The 15,753-nt window shown below is 43.6% G+C and overlaps 1 long non-coding RNA gene across 7 annotated transcripts in view; it reads right to left on the bottom strand.

The window, feature by feature from the left end:
• The window catches only part of LOC130257536 (uncharacterized), a 72,631-nt gene that overhangs the window by 32,593 nt on the left and 24,285 nt on the right, over positions 1–15,753 (bottom strand). For 3 of the 7 annotated variants that reach the window (XR_008841335.1, XR_008841340.1, XR_008841337.1), the window contains 4 exons: positions 14,628–14,805; positions 11,667–11,721; positions 9,141–9,342; positions 8,130–8,217 (listed from right to left, as the gene is read on the bottom strand). This is a non-coding gene — a long non-coding RNA (uncharacterized LOC130257536). Of the gene's footprint in view, positions 1–8,129; positions 8,218–9,140; positions 9,343–11,666; positions 11,722–14,627; positions 14,827–15,753 lie in introns of all 7 variants that reach the window. The other 4 variants (XR_008841336.1, XR_008841339.1, XR_008841338.1 and 1 more) reach the window with 4 other exon arrangements.

Genomic DNA, 15,753 nt, shown 5'->3' with positions numbered 1-15,753 from the left:
TGCAGAGAAAAGTCTGCTGTAGAAGAGAGTTCATGCATGACATATGATATATCTTTTCACAGGGACAGATACATCTTTCTTACAGCCAGCATGCAGCTTCCTTCACTGCACCTTCCCTCCCATCCAAATCACCTCAAATAAATGTGAGTTCTGCTGTGTTCACAGTAATTCCTTCATTTTTAAACACATAATGGAAATGTATAACTAGTCCTCATAAAAATTTATATCTCAATTCGTCCCTTTAATTTATAACAGGCCCTCCAGGCAGTTATTATTCAAACATTAATAAAATGCCTATGGATCACCAAAAGCATCAATTTTCAGATCCACCTCCCCTCCTATTTGTACATATATAAAGCCAGATTAGAGTTAATGCCACTTCTGTGTCTAACAACAATTACGCCTTTAATAAGATAGGAACAAATGATATATTATCTTAATCATGTTAGGAATTTGAGTTCTTTCCATGAAACAAAGTTGAATTTTTTATGCCCTTTGTGACAATTGTTACTTAACAGCCTATGTGTTTGGATATTGCAGTTTATGCAAATGTTCATGTTCTATAAATTTTAGATTTATCTCCATTTATCATTCCACATGTTCTAATATACAGACATTATGGTTTAGTGTCTGACTCTGCACACAGGCTAAAATATGATTAGGATACCTTTCATTTATTTATAACATGGAAAAAAGGATGGGGGGGCAATAGCTCTTGTAGAGGCAAGATCCTCTACTTCCATAAACCCATGTACTGTGCAGAACTGCAAAAACCATCTTAGAATTTGGTCTTTCAGTTACTAACAGCTGAATTTCAAAGGATTGAGGTTTATAAGGGAACTCTTCATTCTGTGCTCTAAAATCAGTCACAAGTTCATTGTATATCACACTTTAACAACTATTACTCAGGAGAGTAATTATGGCTAGTATGAGCTCTCCCATAGAGAGACAAGGAGACAACTTGAATGCACAGTTTTTGGATTGAAGCCATTTTAGAGGATCATTAGGATCATAAAGATTTGTAGGAAAGAAAACCCTGGTATTTTTCATTTTTCTGCTAGGACTTTTAAAGCTCCTTGAATCTGGAGAAGAGAGCAAGAAGAGCAGATCTTAGGCCATAGATTCATCCTGCAAAAATCACTACAGTTGGATTGACCTCAAGGAAACCATAGCAAATTATCTAATCTGAGAAGCTGGATCTTTACATAACAATGGAAAAAAAAAAAAAAAAAAAAAAAAAAAACACAAAAAGCCCTCCCCAAAAAACTAACTACAATCTAAGGTCTAAAGCAGGTTAAATTTACCCATAGACTTCATCCACAGGAGCTCACAGTGATGTTTCAAGTGGATGCTGAGCTAAGGGGGAATTACCAGGAATGGAGCTGTTGTTGTGGTTTCTTTACACTAACATAGTGAAGGGCAGGAATTCAGCTGTACCATCTCACCTTTGTGATGGAACCTGTGCTGCACCCAGGTTTTTGCTGTCCAGCAAATCTGTCTCCTTTAGAGAGTTCACAGCACTGTCTGGAGGATTTTATTGCTGTGTCTCCCACCCCTGCCAGCGGGAAATTCCCATTCCTTCACCTGCATTTCCCAGGCAGTGCAGAAAAAGCTGATGAAGACCCAGGGAGGGACCAAAACTAAAGTGAACCCCATTAAGACAGGAGCTGCCTTCCTGTGTGTTTCATTATTAATACTGAGTTCAATTACTCTGATTTCTTCTGTTGATGAATTAGTAGCACCAGAATCAAGTCCCTGGCTGATACCCATTTGTCTTTGCTTATAAGTGCTAATGTGATCCTGTTCCTTTAAAATCAAGCTCCTGCTTCAGTCACTTTACATCTTTGCAGCACTAACTGTCTTTTCACTAATTGGCTCTGTGTAAATGAAACAAGCTGAAAAACACTGTGGCACCAATAAATATTAATAAGTTATTGTTTGTTTTCTTTACCTTGCTTATGAATTCATACAAAGACAGTGCTAAGACATTAACTCCAGTCTATTAATTGCCACCTGATAATTGCCACCTGATACTTTTCTCCTGGATAATTAGGTACCCATTAGTTCTAATCAAGTAGTTACTTAATTATTGCAGTAATTAGTCTAATGGACTAGCAAATTGAAGCTTTATCACTTTTGGATACTTAATGTTCCTGACAGAGTACTTCACAAGTGTCAGGGTTCCTGATTCAGCAACCTGCCATCGATGAAGCCCCTGCTGCCATCTCCACCCACCCACACTGCTCCCTGGACACACACAACACAGCTTGGGTGTGTGAAGCCAGAGCAAACATAAATTTGAGCTCCTGCTCCTTCTCGTTCCCCTTCCCACCCCTGCCTAGCCTCCCCTCCTGTGCTCTTACTGCTCAGCTCATTCCACGCCAAAAGAACTTTGTTGGGAAATTAAATAACATCTTGGCATGGAGATCACATGCAATAGGCTGTACAGCAGCATGAGTCAAAGAAAGGAGCTAATGTTGGCAGGTGTGGGAAGAAAAAAGCAACTGTGAGGGGAGAAATAATAAGGAGTGTTCATGAATACTCATATACAGCCCTGCTTGGAAAGGGAAAGGGAGAGGAGCAAAGCAGAGTGGTGGTAAATGAAGGCATGGCTCCAAGGTCTGGGACTGGTAATAGGTCTCTCCTTCATCTCCAAATTGGAGGTACAAATTGGAGATTTTTAGTGAATAGAAAAATATTGAAAGTCCTTTTTTTTTTCCTGCCCATGGCCTCTGTATCCCAGAGTTGTTGGGCAAGAGGCCATTTCTCTGCCCCATAGTTTTATAGTTAATATCCCACTTAATTCTAACTCAGCTCTCAATCCCACAGTTCTACAATATTCCACTGAGAAATGCCATCCTCACCCCTGTGCTCTGTCCGTGCATCATCTTGTGCACTGCTTGCTTTTGAATACTGTGTTTGAGATGGATATAACATGCACAGACATTTAGAAGCATTAAATGTGAATTAATCTCTCCCCCTGATCATCTGATGCAGATTCTCTCCTGTTTCTTCATGTCAGATTTGTATCAGAATTGATCATCAAACCCTTTGGCAAGTGTCATCTGCCCCAGACGCTGCAATGTGTGACATATAAGCATTCATTGTACTGGGAAGGGGAAAAAAAGATTGATCCTGACCAGAAATAAAGAGGCTAATTCCATTCAATAAAAGCTTGACAACTTGCTAATGATTAAACTACTTCACATATGTGGTAAGATTATGTATTCTGAAATAGATGTATTTATCTGTCTTGATCAGATAGCTCCTGTTTCCACTGCTGCTAACAGTGGAGCACAGTCCCAGATATTACCCAGAGGAACAGGCTCTGGAACATGCCCTGGCTGGGTCCTGCTGGAGCCTTTTGGGTTTCCAAACAGCCAGGTACCTGGGTTTGCTTTTTATGGATGGCAAGGTACAGGCTGCTGGCACTGAGGAGAAATTAGTGGTGCTCACCTGAGTTTTGACCTACTATGGAACTGGAACAAGGGCAAGTTGTGGGTCAGATGTCTCTTATGTGTCAAAAGCTGTGTAATTTATAATTTAGGTTACCACACAGAGACCAGAGCCCCCTAGTCTATCATTTAATGCACACTCATGGGCCAAATTAAACCCCACAACCTAGAATCCTCACAAAATATGGAACTTATTTTACTTATTGACCTATCCTCAATATGTTCATGTCACCAGAGCTGACAAGCCAACAGTTTTCAGGGAAGACAAGTAATTCAGTAACTTTATCCCTCCCAATTCTTCTCACTGCATGAAAAGCAGTGTCCTTTTACAGTTGCTTTGCATTCTTACCCAAAATATGATAGACCATGACAGAGAGGTCACTGGCTCCTGAGTTTTCTGCCACAGCTCCACATGCATCCATCACAACCAGCTGGGGATGTCATTTCCTCTGAAGTTACTCTTGAGGTAAGAGTCAATAAAACCTCATGCTGCTACTGGAAAATCCTGCCACGAAACTGCTTAAACACCTGTGTGGGGCCACTGAGCAATAACAATCCCATGCACTGAAAGCAAAATTAGGCAAAGCATATTTGGCCCATTAAGAAAACATATTGCTTGAAATTACAGTGCCCCAGGATGCCTAGATCTTGCTTGTGGTGCTGGCTCCAGAGCAGAGGGCTCCCAGCTCTTTTCAGCATGGAACATTTACTGACCTGATTTCAGTGGCTAAGAACAGTCTCTGTCAAAGAAATCTGGCAGAGAAATTTTTGATGGTGAGAAACAGCAACATCCTTGTCCATCAATAGCCCTAAGTTGTAAATGATGCTAAAAAAATAAGCAAAGCCACCTGAGGAAGGCAGGAAACCTTGGAAAATCAGTGATGTTGGATCCATATGGGCTCCTGAGCACTGCAGGCACCCAAGACCATACATGTGTCCCTCAGCATGCAGCTGAGAGCAGGGAAACACTGACAGCCTCATCTGATTTCCCCAAATTACCTGGGCTTCTCTGTCCCACTGGAAACAGCCTTGGTGCAGAGCAGCTTCCCCGTGGGTGCTGCCCAGTGCATGGGCTGCACTTGGGGGACAGGCTGGGGGAACCATCACAAAGGTCTCACCCAAACTGTGCCAGCTCTGAGGCTGAGCAGAGACTGCCTGTCTCCAGCACTATTGATCCTGCACAAGCACTAAATTCACTTTTAAGGGAGATAGTGAGTAAACCATACGTGACAGATGTTAGTCACACTGCTTAATGTACTACTTGGAGGTGTTCAGATGCTCTCGTGATGGGGTGCAAATAAAATCAGGGCAGAATAGAGTGAAACAGCCTAAGAAGATTTTTAGGTTTGGAAAGCTAAAAAGATGGGTTTTTAGCTTGAGGAGGAGTAAATTTTGTAGTATTTTTCCTTCTGGATCTGACATCATAGATTTGCCCTCTGGATCTGATTTCGAAGCAGACTTTTAGAATTCTTTAGAAATTACACTGCAACCAGCAAATTGGAGGGCAAACCAAGAATACCTTTTATGTTGAAAATACCAAGAAAAACAGTTCAATGGTTATTGAGAGAGATGCAGAACTCATCAAGGCCAAATTGTTCAGAAATCTTATGAAAGAGGAAAAAAAACCCCAAAATAATAAAAGCAAGAACTTTCATACCCTTTCCCCACTTCTCTCTGTGCTGTTTCCAGCACTTCAGTTCACAGGCTCAGTTGCAATCAATTTTAGCTTGTAACAATTCAGCAGTTTAAGATCTCCATAACAGTTTAGACCACCGCTGTTCAATGGGCTGCACTGCTTTTGGAAAAGCCTGAGTTGAGCTGAGGAGGAGAGTTAAGTGCAAAAGGAAGGAAGAATCAGGGAGGCAAGCTGCTTCCAATTTGTCTATCCAGAATCTAAGATGTTTTTATGGAGTGTGGGTTATTATTGGAAAGAACTTAGTCTTCACCTCTTTGAGAAGCTTTCTGAGTGCTTCCTTTATGAGTTTTGTCATTTTCTTGCTTGGAACTTGTGGAACAAATGCCAGCCCACAGGATACAGGGGATAAGGCAAGATCAAAGGCAACCATTCAGCTTTCTGCCACTGAATAATGCAGAGCTGTTTGCCTGTTTGGGAAAGTCAGTAGCAAAGTATCTACAGGGTGACCACTAAGTGGTTCCTCATGAGAACCTCTGATGAACACCAAATGCAAAGCACCTTTCACAAAGGTGATGGGGATTCTTCTTAAGTGAAATGTTTAGTAACTAAGTCATGAACAGTCTGGCCCTTACTCCCTTCTCCTGATGGCCATGAGCAGCCACATCCTGGGAAGAGTTTGGCACCCAAGCAATTCAGTGACAAAACTACACTCAAGGAGCAGTGGCTGCAAGCAGAACCTGAGGAAAACAGAATGATTAATTACTTTGGGAAGACACCCCAATCCATCATTTCATCCAAGCCATAATTTCATCCTTCTGGCCATAACCAGGCAGAGAGCTGGGAGCAGCAGCATGAGCAGCAAGGATACAAAAAGCACAGCCATCCTAATCTGAACCAGCCCCCAGAAACAGCCTGGGGGTGTTGGGTGGCCACTCACTTTCCCTTTTTGAGCAGCAAGTTTCCTGCTTTCCTGCTCACCCTGCTCTCCTCATTTGCACCATTCTAGTGTGCAATTGAGATGGTCTGAGGGTACCAGTAAAGACAGAGAAGGACTGATCACTCTGAGATTTGGCTGTATGGGTTGTTGAACCCCAGGATTTGGGGCTCTTTGCCTTTTGTTGTGTTTTGGAGGTTTTTTACAGGTTGTTCTCAGCTGCCTGTCAGACGGGGCCATGATGAAACCCAACATCTTGCAGAGACATAAAATGGAAAACAGGCAATTCATCAGAAAAGTAGCAGCTGTTTTACACCATCACTAAACAAAATCATCGTACACTAAAAACTAGATTTAGCAGTTTAAAAGAGCTACTAACGCAAAATTAGCTGGAGACAACAGCGTAGTTTTGTAACTGACAGTGCTTCACTCCAACGCCCTAATTCATGCAAAAACAACTTAGGAAACATTAAACTGCTGATGCTTTTGGAAAGGGGAAGAGCATCCACTTTCAATGGCTGCTTAGGAAGAACATGCAGATTTATTACATCATCTTTTTTCCTTTTACAAATTTTAAATAAGAATTGTGTCAAAACTGCCACCTCTTAAATAACAACAATGCTATAGTCCTCCTGACAGAGGGAGATACCAGCTTTCAGCTTTTATTGGCAAGTCATTTGTATTTATGGCAGGCTGAAAGCCAGTAAAAAGGTTTTCCAGAACTTTAACAGTGAATGAGATGGAATAAGAAGGCCTTGAGCACTTTGGATCATCAAATACTCCAATAACTGGATATGGCTGTGCATACAACCATAAATTCATACACATGGAGAGGTTATAAAGACACAATTGCCATGTGAATGCACTTTCTGTTGCCTTCTGGAAGCTCATATGTGTGTGTGATCCATTCTAGATCCACACAAGCTTTCCTTTGGCCCAGCTGTGTTTCCCATTGAGGAAGAAAATTTTCCTGTGTTGTAGAAATATCCTGCCCATAACCAACACATAAGAATTAAAAATCTGCCTGGCAAGAGATTCAGCTGATCACTCTACTACCAAAGGATATGTGGCTTGGCTGGAGGTCTGTCATCTTGTAACAGTGAAGGGGTGAGTCCTGATTGCTTGGGACTAGATTTAATTTGTCTGTACAATTACAAAGATAAGAACTTGGTTTATTTTCCCATGAAGTAGCTGCCCTACTCTGGCTGAGGTGCTTCCATATCTCCCATATTGTCAAGTCCCTTCATCTGTGTGATCTGACCCTGCCTGTCTTAGGGGATTCTCCCATCAAGTCCCATCAAAATCCTGCCTGAGGGAAGAATTCAGGGCTGGATATAGAGTGAAAAAGGAATAAAGTTTTAGCCAAGGTCTGGCTATTTGTTCTGTGCAGACAAGTTGTGGCCCTGAAGAAGTCTTTTGTTTCCTAAAGAATTGTGAGAGTGGGAGCATAAAAAGTGCCCTGTACTTCAAGGGTATTTTTATTTAGATGCTACTCTTCAAAAGACTATATATAGCAGTAAGAGTCTAGTTGCAATCTAAAGTTTGAAAAGTTGCAGACTCTTGCAGACAGTCTGATGGATCTAAATTTTTCAGCTAAACAACATCTATGCTCTTGACCTGAGACCTAGATTTCACATTTCAGGAATTAAATGAGCATCATTTTCTAAAAGACATTAGACCAAGGCTGGGCTATCCAAAGGATGGCTTCACGATTTAGATGAAGATGTTGTCATGTCAAGGAGACTTAAAACCTGACATATCTTTTTTCCATTGAAAAGCCAGACCTAGTTTGTTATATCACATTGTAGCTTCTTATGTGCAGGAGACAAAGGAAAAGTGGAGGTTGTTCTGGATTCAACATCTCTTAGAGGATTCTCTGCATAAGGCTCAGTGCCCTTAATGATCTGGCCTTGCTTTATATTACTCTGTTCAAAATTTATCCTCAGATTGTGCCAAAACCCTGCCAAAATATAAGGGAAATATTTGTGATCTCTGCCAAACTGTGAATCTTCTGTGTCTGAGATACCTCAGATGCTTTGATTAGACTGAAGGAGCTGTGCCTGAAGAAAGGGGAGTGGGAAATTAAAGGAAAGCTATTCCTTACCTGATGCTGCAGAGTTCAGGTGTGTGCCTGAGTCCTCATCCTCCTTCCATGCAGAAATCCTGTTTTTCTCAGGAAGGTGCTCAACCTGCTTTTTTAAAAAAAAACAAAATTTAAAACAGGAAGTAAATTGTGATGCAGGCAAGTAAAGGAGATCCTTCTCTCTGGAAAGGGCTGTATTCAACCTCAAGGAATTGGAGCCTCCACTTTTTTTGGCTGCAAATAGAAAAACTCAGCTTGTGGCTCACAGGTGCATCCCAAAGTGGGATTCCAGGTGGCCCCTAAAGCCACCCAGATGTGCCACTGCAGCAGCCCTGGGGGGATGGAGACAGAACCTCCTGGCAAGCAAGGCACAGAGCCAGAGGAGAGAGTGACTGATCTTGTTTCAGATCAGATGGATGGCTCTCAGTGACCTGTAAAGACACTCCCTGAGCCCTGAGCCCCAGCATTAAGAGCCAAGACACCACTAGCACGTCTGAAGTAGTTATTAGTGACTGAAGTAGCACTTGTCAACTGCAACTTCAGTTTCAAGTAATAGTTTAACAGCATCTACTAGAAGAAAGGTTATATCTCAGTGTGTCTGGTGTGCTGCTGACACTTAAAGGAAATAATTGGTAGACTTAGAGCAGGGGCAAATGCCAGTGGTGGAACAGGGGAGGAGGTTGGGTACTGAAACAAAACTTCAACGGTATCATGTGATACAGGAGCCAGGAATCCATCCTGAGCCCTGGCATAAAAAGTATGAGGGAGCTGTAACCCAGCCTGTGGAAAGAGCTCTGTTCTCCCCACGTGAGCTGGGCTGCTGTGATTTCTAAAGACCCATCTACAGCTGCAGTTTGCAGCCCTGTCCTAACAAGAGAAAAAAAACATGTTGCCCCTTGATGCTGTTGGCCAGCCCTTTGGAAAGCACATGTAATGCAATCTCCAGCTGATATTTGTGTGTGTGTGTGTACTCATGTGTACTGTGGAGAAGGCAGGAAATAGTCTGGAATGAAGTGCAGAGTCTCATTTTACCTGTACTTGGGCTGTGTGATGCTAAAATAGAGGAAATAGCATGCAAATCCAGCAGTCCTCTGGCTGTCATCACCTTCCAATTAGCTGCATTTGATTTTGGTGGGTGCTGAAGGATTGTGTCAGCAGGTGAGGTGGGATGTCTGAAGGGTGCTCTGGTGTGTGCATGCTTGTGCCTTGTGCTGCTGGCTGGAATGATGCTGGCCTGCCAAAATAAAAGCACTGCTGTCACTCTCTGGCCAGAGGAACTGATTCTGGTCCTGGTCATCTTACATTTCTGCAAACATTAGTGCAACAACCACAGAATCGTAGAATATCCCTAGTGGGAAGGGACCCATAAGGACCACGGGAGTCCAACTCCTATTTGATCCACCAGTTTTCAAGGTCAAAGCATGGGTGTCTCAAATACATAATTTGGAACTGTCTTTCTGGTTCCTGCCCCATTCTGCTCCCCTACTGCCACTTAATAACCATTTTCTAATTTATGCTATTGATTACCTGCATTGGACGAGACATCTCACAGTCCTCATCACTGAGCTTAGGGAGCTGCTCTACTTGCTGCTGTTGAAATAAAAAATCTTTCTCTTTTCCCAGGAAATGCTTAGGCAAAACCAAGGGAGGAGGAACTGGCAAAAGAACAGGAGAAATAGCAGAAGAATATGCACCAGCATAAAATGCAGCTGCATTCAGGGAAGAAGAGCTTTGCAGACTTGCTTCTGTCTGTCACAAGGAGACAGTGTGTCTGTCCTAGCCAGCCAGCCTGGGGGGTGGGCAGGATTCTGGCTCCTTGGCTGCCCCTCTGACCTTCTGGCTGTGACCAGCAGTGTTTCATCAGACCAAGCTAAAGAGTGAGGCAGAAGAATGTCTTCAAAGTAAGGAATAACTTGCATTTGTTGAACAGACTCTCATGGAGAAATATCTCCCTTCCAAGAGGGAAAACAAAACAGCAACACATTGGTCATACTGATAAGATGGAGAAATTACATGTACAGAGTAATTTGGAAAAACGTACATGTGATTTAATTTGTCCAGAAAAATAAAGAATGTTTGGACAGATAAAATCCAAGTAATTCATAACCTCTGTAAGAGTTTCAGTTGTGTGGAGCACCAGGAAATTCAGCATCTTTCCTGCTTCTTATAACTAAAACTCAGAAAGACATAGACACATTCTGTAGGTAATAAATTAGAGAGAAGTGAGCCAGCTGAAAAAACTCCTTACATTTGGAGCCTTAGTAACAAATATGAGCTCCAGGTCATGACAGAAAAAAAAAAGAGAGAAGCAAAGAGGCAAGATTTTGTGGGGAGGAAACTGGAAATTCAACTGTCAGCTTAAGATGACAGCTCACCATGACTGAGTAAAAGTCAAAGGCACTGCATGAAGTTTCAGTTTTGGACAAAAAGGAACAAGTCCAGAGTAGACTTGTGAGTCATTGTCAGAGCATGGATGCTTGAGTTTGGATATGTAGATAAGGCTGCCAAGAGAAAGGCAGGGGAGCAGAATGGAAGAGAGTAGGAATTTTTGTTTGTGAAGCAAACACAAAATTGTAGGGTGGGGAGATGATGAAAAGCTGGAGTCAACCAGAGCAGTATCAATAGAAGACTGAGGGCTGAGTGCTCAGAAGAACAGAATTTGTTCTAAAAGCAAGGAACAATGGGAGAAGAATTTAAGCTGCTGTTAATAACAATATAATATTTGACTGTAGCAAGAATACCAATGATATTCTGAGCTATACACATCTGTTTCTGTTGGGTTGGATTATCTTAAGAGAGAACATGCCAAAAAAGCTTAAAAGAGCCCTGCCACCTTTGGCACCTACCCCAAATCAGGACTGCACATCCACCCCATGTCTCACTAAGACTGAGAGCTTCTGTCCTTGAAATGTTATATTCATTATCTGGTAGGAGTGGACAGTCTTGTGTATCACAGAGCAAGGAAGAAATTTGACATCAGCATGTCACAGGGAGGGGGGAAAAAACCCAACTCCTGAGAAATGCTGAGAGAGTGTGTATTTTTGGCAGAGGACACCAGCCAGACATGTCAGCTGATAGCATCCATAGAGCTAGAAGACTGAAAATGAACTGCAGTACAACAAACACAGATTTCACAACTGAAAGCAGCACACTGACATTTATATTAGCTCCTTTTGACATGGCCTGATGAGCTGGGCTTGGCTGGAGCAGAGCCTGTCACAGCAGCCACCATCCACCCCTTCTGCCCCAGCCCTCCAGCACCCTGCCCTGTGCCTTCCTCACCCTCCTGGAAAAAAAGGACATCATGCCCATGCTGGTGCTCTTGGCTGTGAGGAGGTCAGTCAGTTCCTGGGCCAAATGCTCAGCTTTTGGGTGGAGGCAGGGCTTGTACCCTGCTCTGATTGAGGGGACCCTGTGGCCACCAGTGCAAGCCAGGAGGGCTTGACAAGCCCCATCTAGAGAAGAAACGTGCTGGGGGCAGCAGAAGTTCCCCTGCTCCACCTGTTCTGCACTGCCCAGAGTGACTCCTTTGACCTTGGGGGAGTTACCTTGATTTACCTGAAGGGCACAGCAGAGTCCAGCCCGATAAATTCCGTCTGGTTTATGGCTTTGCCTACGAGAGAAAGGGAAGTTTGGACCTGCAGTCCCCAGGGCTACTTTGGGGGCTGACTGTCAAGGTGTGTTTTTTATTGTGTGTACTGCTTGTCTGATGATAGGAACTAAATTGAGAAGAGGCTCATTTCTCACAGGCCACTGAGCAACCAGAATGTGCTAACTGTCATACGTAGGAAGCACTCAGGTGTCGGGATTGTCAAGAGAGAAAGTGCAGTGCCTTTTATTAACTGCAAGAGCAATCAGCTCTGTCTGGGTCTGCTCAGTCTTGTGGAAACACATAGTTCACACTGGGCAATGCTCAGAGGCTTAACACAGGTATCAACACTGTGCCTGCGGTAATAACTTCACATCAGAGCTGTTGCATTACAGGCTGCTGCATAGTCACAACTGTACTTGTGCTGCTTGGCAGTCTGATCCCTCCAAGGCATTTGCTAAGCCTGAGTAGGCTGAAAATTGCACGACTCCATTGCATATTTAAAATGGATTTTGTGTTGCCCTCTCAGGTTTTGCGTGGTGCATGCAGGGGCTGTGTCACCCTCTGCCTGGCGTGGTGTCCTGCTCAGAGCTGCCTGTGCTGCTCGTCCTCAGGTCTGAGCAAATGCAGCTGCTCCCAGGGCTTTGGAACAGAGAATACAGCCAGGCAGGCTGGTGCATGGCAGAGGGACCCTAAAGAGAAAGAGGGTGATGAGTATTCAAGGTCAGATCTGGAGGGGCTTTGAGCAACCTGGTCTAGTGTGAAATGTCCCTCTGCTCATTGTCTGTCTGCTCATGGACTAGATGACCTTAAGAGTCCTTCCAACCCAAACTGTTCCATGATTCTGTAAAGATGATTTCAAGACACTTGTAATCTTTTTTTCCTGAAATTAAGTTCAGGTCCACTGAGCCCTTCCCTGGAGGATGTGAAAACATCCTCGGATTTCAAGGGGAATTCAATCTGATCTTGATTTGAATTTGGCTAACTTGAATTTAACTAAAATTGGGTTAGATTCAAACACAATTAAAAAAAAAATCAAATTACACTTTTGGAAAGTGTTTCTAGCAGCAGCATCTGTGCCATTTAATGGTGGCAAAAGGGTCAGATGTGGTCCAGGTTTCATTTGCATCCTGACACTATGTCACTGCTGGACTCTGTGAGAGGAGCTCTGGGACTTTCTTTTCTCAGCTGGGACATCTCCAAACATGACCCAAAGCCACAATCACAAGCAGATCCCTGCAGCATGCATAGGAAAGAGGTCAAGTATCCCTCAAATCCCTAAATTGCTTCCACACTGCCTAGAGCTTATCAGAAAGAGTATAAAAGGTTCAATCTCTGCCAAGGAGTCCCTATATCCATACGAGCTGCTACATCTCAGGAAGCTCCAGAAGTGTGGGGGAATCTCTAACCTGTTGCCTCAGCTGGGAGTTGTCTGCCTGAAGTGATGGGTCTATTACATTTCCCTAGCATAAAATCAGCTCACAATTAAATATATATGTGTGGGCAAAGTTCCAATCTGTTTACTTCCCCGCTCTACCCAGGGAGAGCCCTGAGAACAGCATTAAAACAAGAGGCCAGCTGGGCCAACAGAAATGTTCACGGCTGGCTGCAGTGCAGCACTTAGCTGCAAACACAGAAAATAGCCCAGGACATCAGAGAGAGAAAAATGAAATACACCAGGCACGCTGCCACTGCAGTGCCTGAGCAGCTCCCTTTCCACATGGTTGGGGTGCTCAGATCCCTCCCTGGTGCCTCCAGGCTGCAAAGCTGCCTCGTGGTGCTGGGGGAGATGCCCAGCCCCAGAGCCATGCACACATCCCCTGGGTGTTGGAGACAAGAGAAGTGACACATCCTGTCACCAGAGCAGGGTGGGTCAGCTGTACAGCAGCCTGTGCCCTTAGCAGGTGCCTCAATGTCAAACATATTAAAGCTGGTTATTTTCAGCCCTGTGCCAAGTGCCGTGCAGGCTTCTTCCTCCCCTACCCCCATTCTAATTAAATTTATAGGCAGCAACTACGAGCTGGGCTAAGAGTGGAGCTGTCAAGTTAAGAGAGAAGCACCAGCACTGCAAAACCCTCCAGCTGGAAAGACAGAGTTTCTGATGGTTGCTGTATTTTCTGGAAATTATCTCTCCAGTCTCATCTCTCATGTGTTTCCCCATATATCTCACCTCTCCCTCTGTCTCTCACACACCCAGGTGCACACACACACGCAGAGGCACGTGCCCACTCTCTGAGTTATGTGCTATAGTGCCTCAGTTTGGTGGATTACCCCTGTCTGTACAGGAATATATACAATATAGCTGAGGGCTCTATCCTTCTGCCAGCTGCATCAGCGTAAGGCAGGCTGTTCCAGCAGTGAAAATGCCTCATTTAACCCTAGATACAGGCAATTCTGATTTTTCAGTGGAGCTGGTGAGAACAGCAGGTTCGCAGCTCTCAACTGATGGTCCTGTGACTGCATGGTGCAAAGTTGTCCCAGAGTTAGCACCTCATCCACCACCATAAGACTTGTTAGAACAGTGCTATGGGCATGTCCTGGATAAACTGGGGCAATCTTGGTCACTGTTCCAAGATTAATTTCTCCAGCAAGGCAAAAAACTGAGATCTTCACATGGTTTACAGTGAACATTTCCTACAGCTTTCAGCTTTACATAAGACCAACCCTGCAGGTCTCAGCATCTCACAGAAACTCTCTGATTTTGCCTGAGTAGTGCTTCCAGAGACATCAGCACCTTAAGGGATGAGGCAGCCCCAGAACCTGCAGATGCTCCATTCCCCCTCTTGAATTATTCTGCAGGGGTTCCCCTGACCTAGACTGGGAGAGGTGATAAGATTGCAGACAGCAGCAAAATGGCAGCCTGCCAAACAAATATATTTTCTGCAGCCTTTCCAAGGGTCATGTTACTTCAAACTGCAGTGTGTTCTTACCTGCACACATGTGGCTGGTCCCTTTGTGGCAGAATGCTCATCCAGGTCATTTCCCTCTGGCCACATTGGAGGAGGACAATTCCAATAAAGCTCTCTCATCCAGAGGTTGTTCACAAAATCACCAGGGAAGGTAGCTTGGTGGAGGGTTTCAGTGTGCTGTTGCACTCCTTGCAGCTGGCTTTGAAGCAACTTAAACAAACTGCAGGATGATGTGATTCTGATTGCTACATCTCCTGGATGAGATGTTGCATTGCAAAGCCCAAACCTGATCCCCAGAGTTTTTCAGTAGAAAAACTCCCTCAACCATTCTACTACCACTGCAATTCCTAAGATGGTTTTCCAAAATTGAAAAAAATCAGACAAAGATGAGATGAAGGATACATGAGGGATTGAAAGATAAAAAAAATTCTTTTTGGTAGAACAGGGAATCTGCAAGAGGTGCTGAGTAGCCACAAAGAACAGGAGGGAAGATGGAGTTCTTTGCAAGTATTAGGTTTTCCCTGTTACTATTTGCTGCTTTTGTCAAAGTAAAAAAGAGCAAACTAAAATAAACTATCCAAAACTTCATGACTGATAATGCTAGAAAATCTTTCTCTGGTTGCTGGTGGTGGTTGGTGCAGAGAATCAGGCACACTGATGCCTTGGTACCATCTTCAAGTAAAATCTAAAGAATGGGGACTGAGTGCAGTTTAGGTCTCCTCACAAATGGCTTGAGTTTTAAGATGTTTTGAGATGCAACCTGGAAAACTTGCCATCCCTTTCTCACCCACAGAGAGGATAATTAACGCTGTAAAATGCAGCAGGTGACATGTACCCCTTTCTGATGTCAGGGGCCCATTTTAAGGTCAATGATTGAAATGCCCTGCTGGGGTCAGCTGAGCCTTTGCATCTCGTCCTAGGATTTTACTCACCAAGACTCTTAAGACCATGCACATTCATTAGTTTAAAAGAAGATATAATTACCCACCCAAGCTCACCATGTTACATTTCCTCCTAACCTTGCTCACCTAAGTAGGTGGCAATGAATGCATTTCCTAACAGGTGATTACCAAATTAGCTGATTGATAAACCTTCATCAGCATAACTTTTGGGAAAAAAGTGAAGTTATAATGAGTTGATCTTTTAC

The sequence above is a fragment of the Oenanthe melanoleuca genome, chromosome 10 (genome assembly GCF_029582105.1).
Source record: "Oenanthe melanoleuca isolate GR-GAL-2019-014 chromosome 10, OMel1.0, whole genome shotgun sequence".
NCBI classification, from domain to species: domain Eukaryota; kingdom Metazoa; phylum Chordata; class Aves; order Passeriformes; family Muscicapidae; genus Oenanthe; species Oenanthe melanoleuca.
Note: the sequence above shows the minus strand (reverse complement) of the source record. Positions and strands in the feature narration are given on the sequence as shown.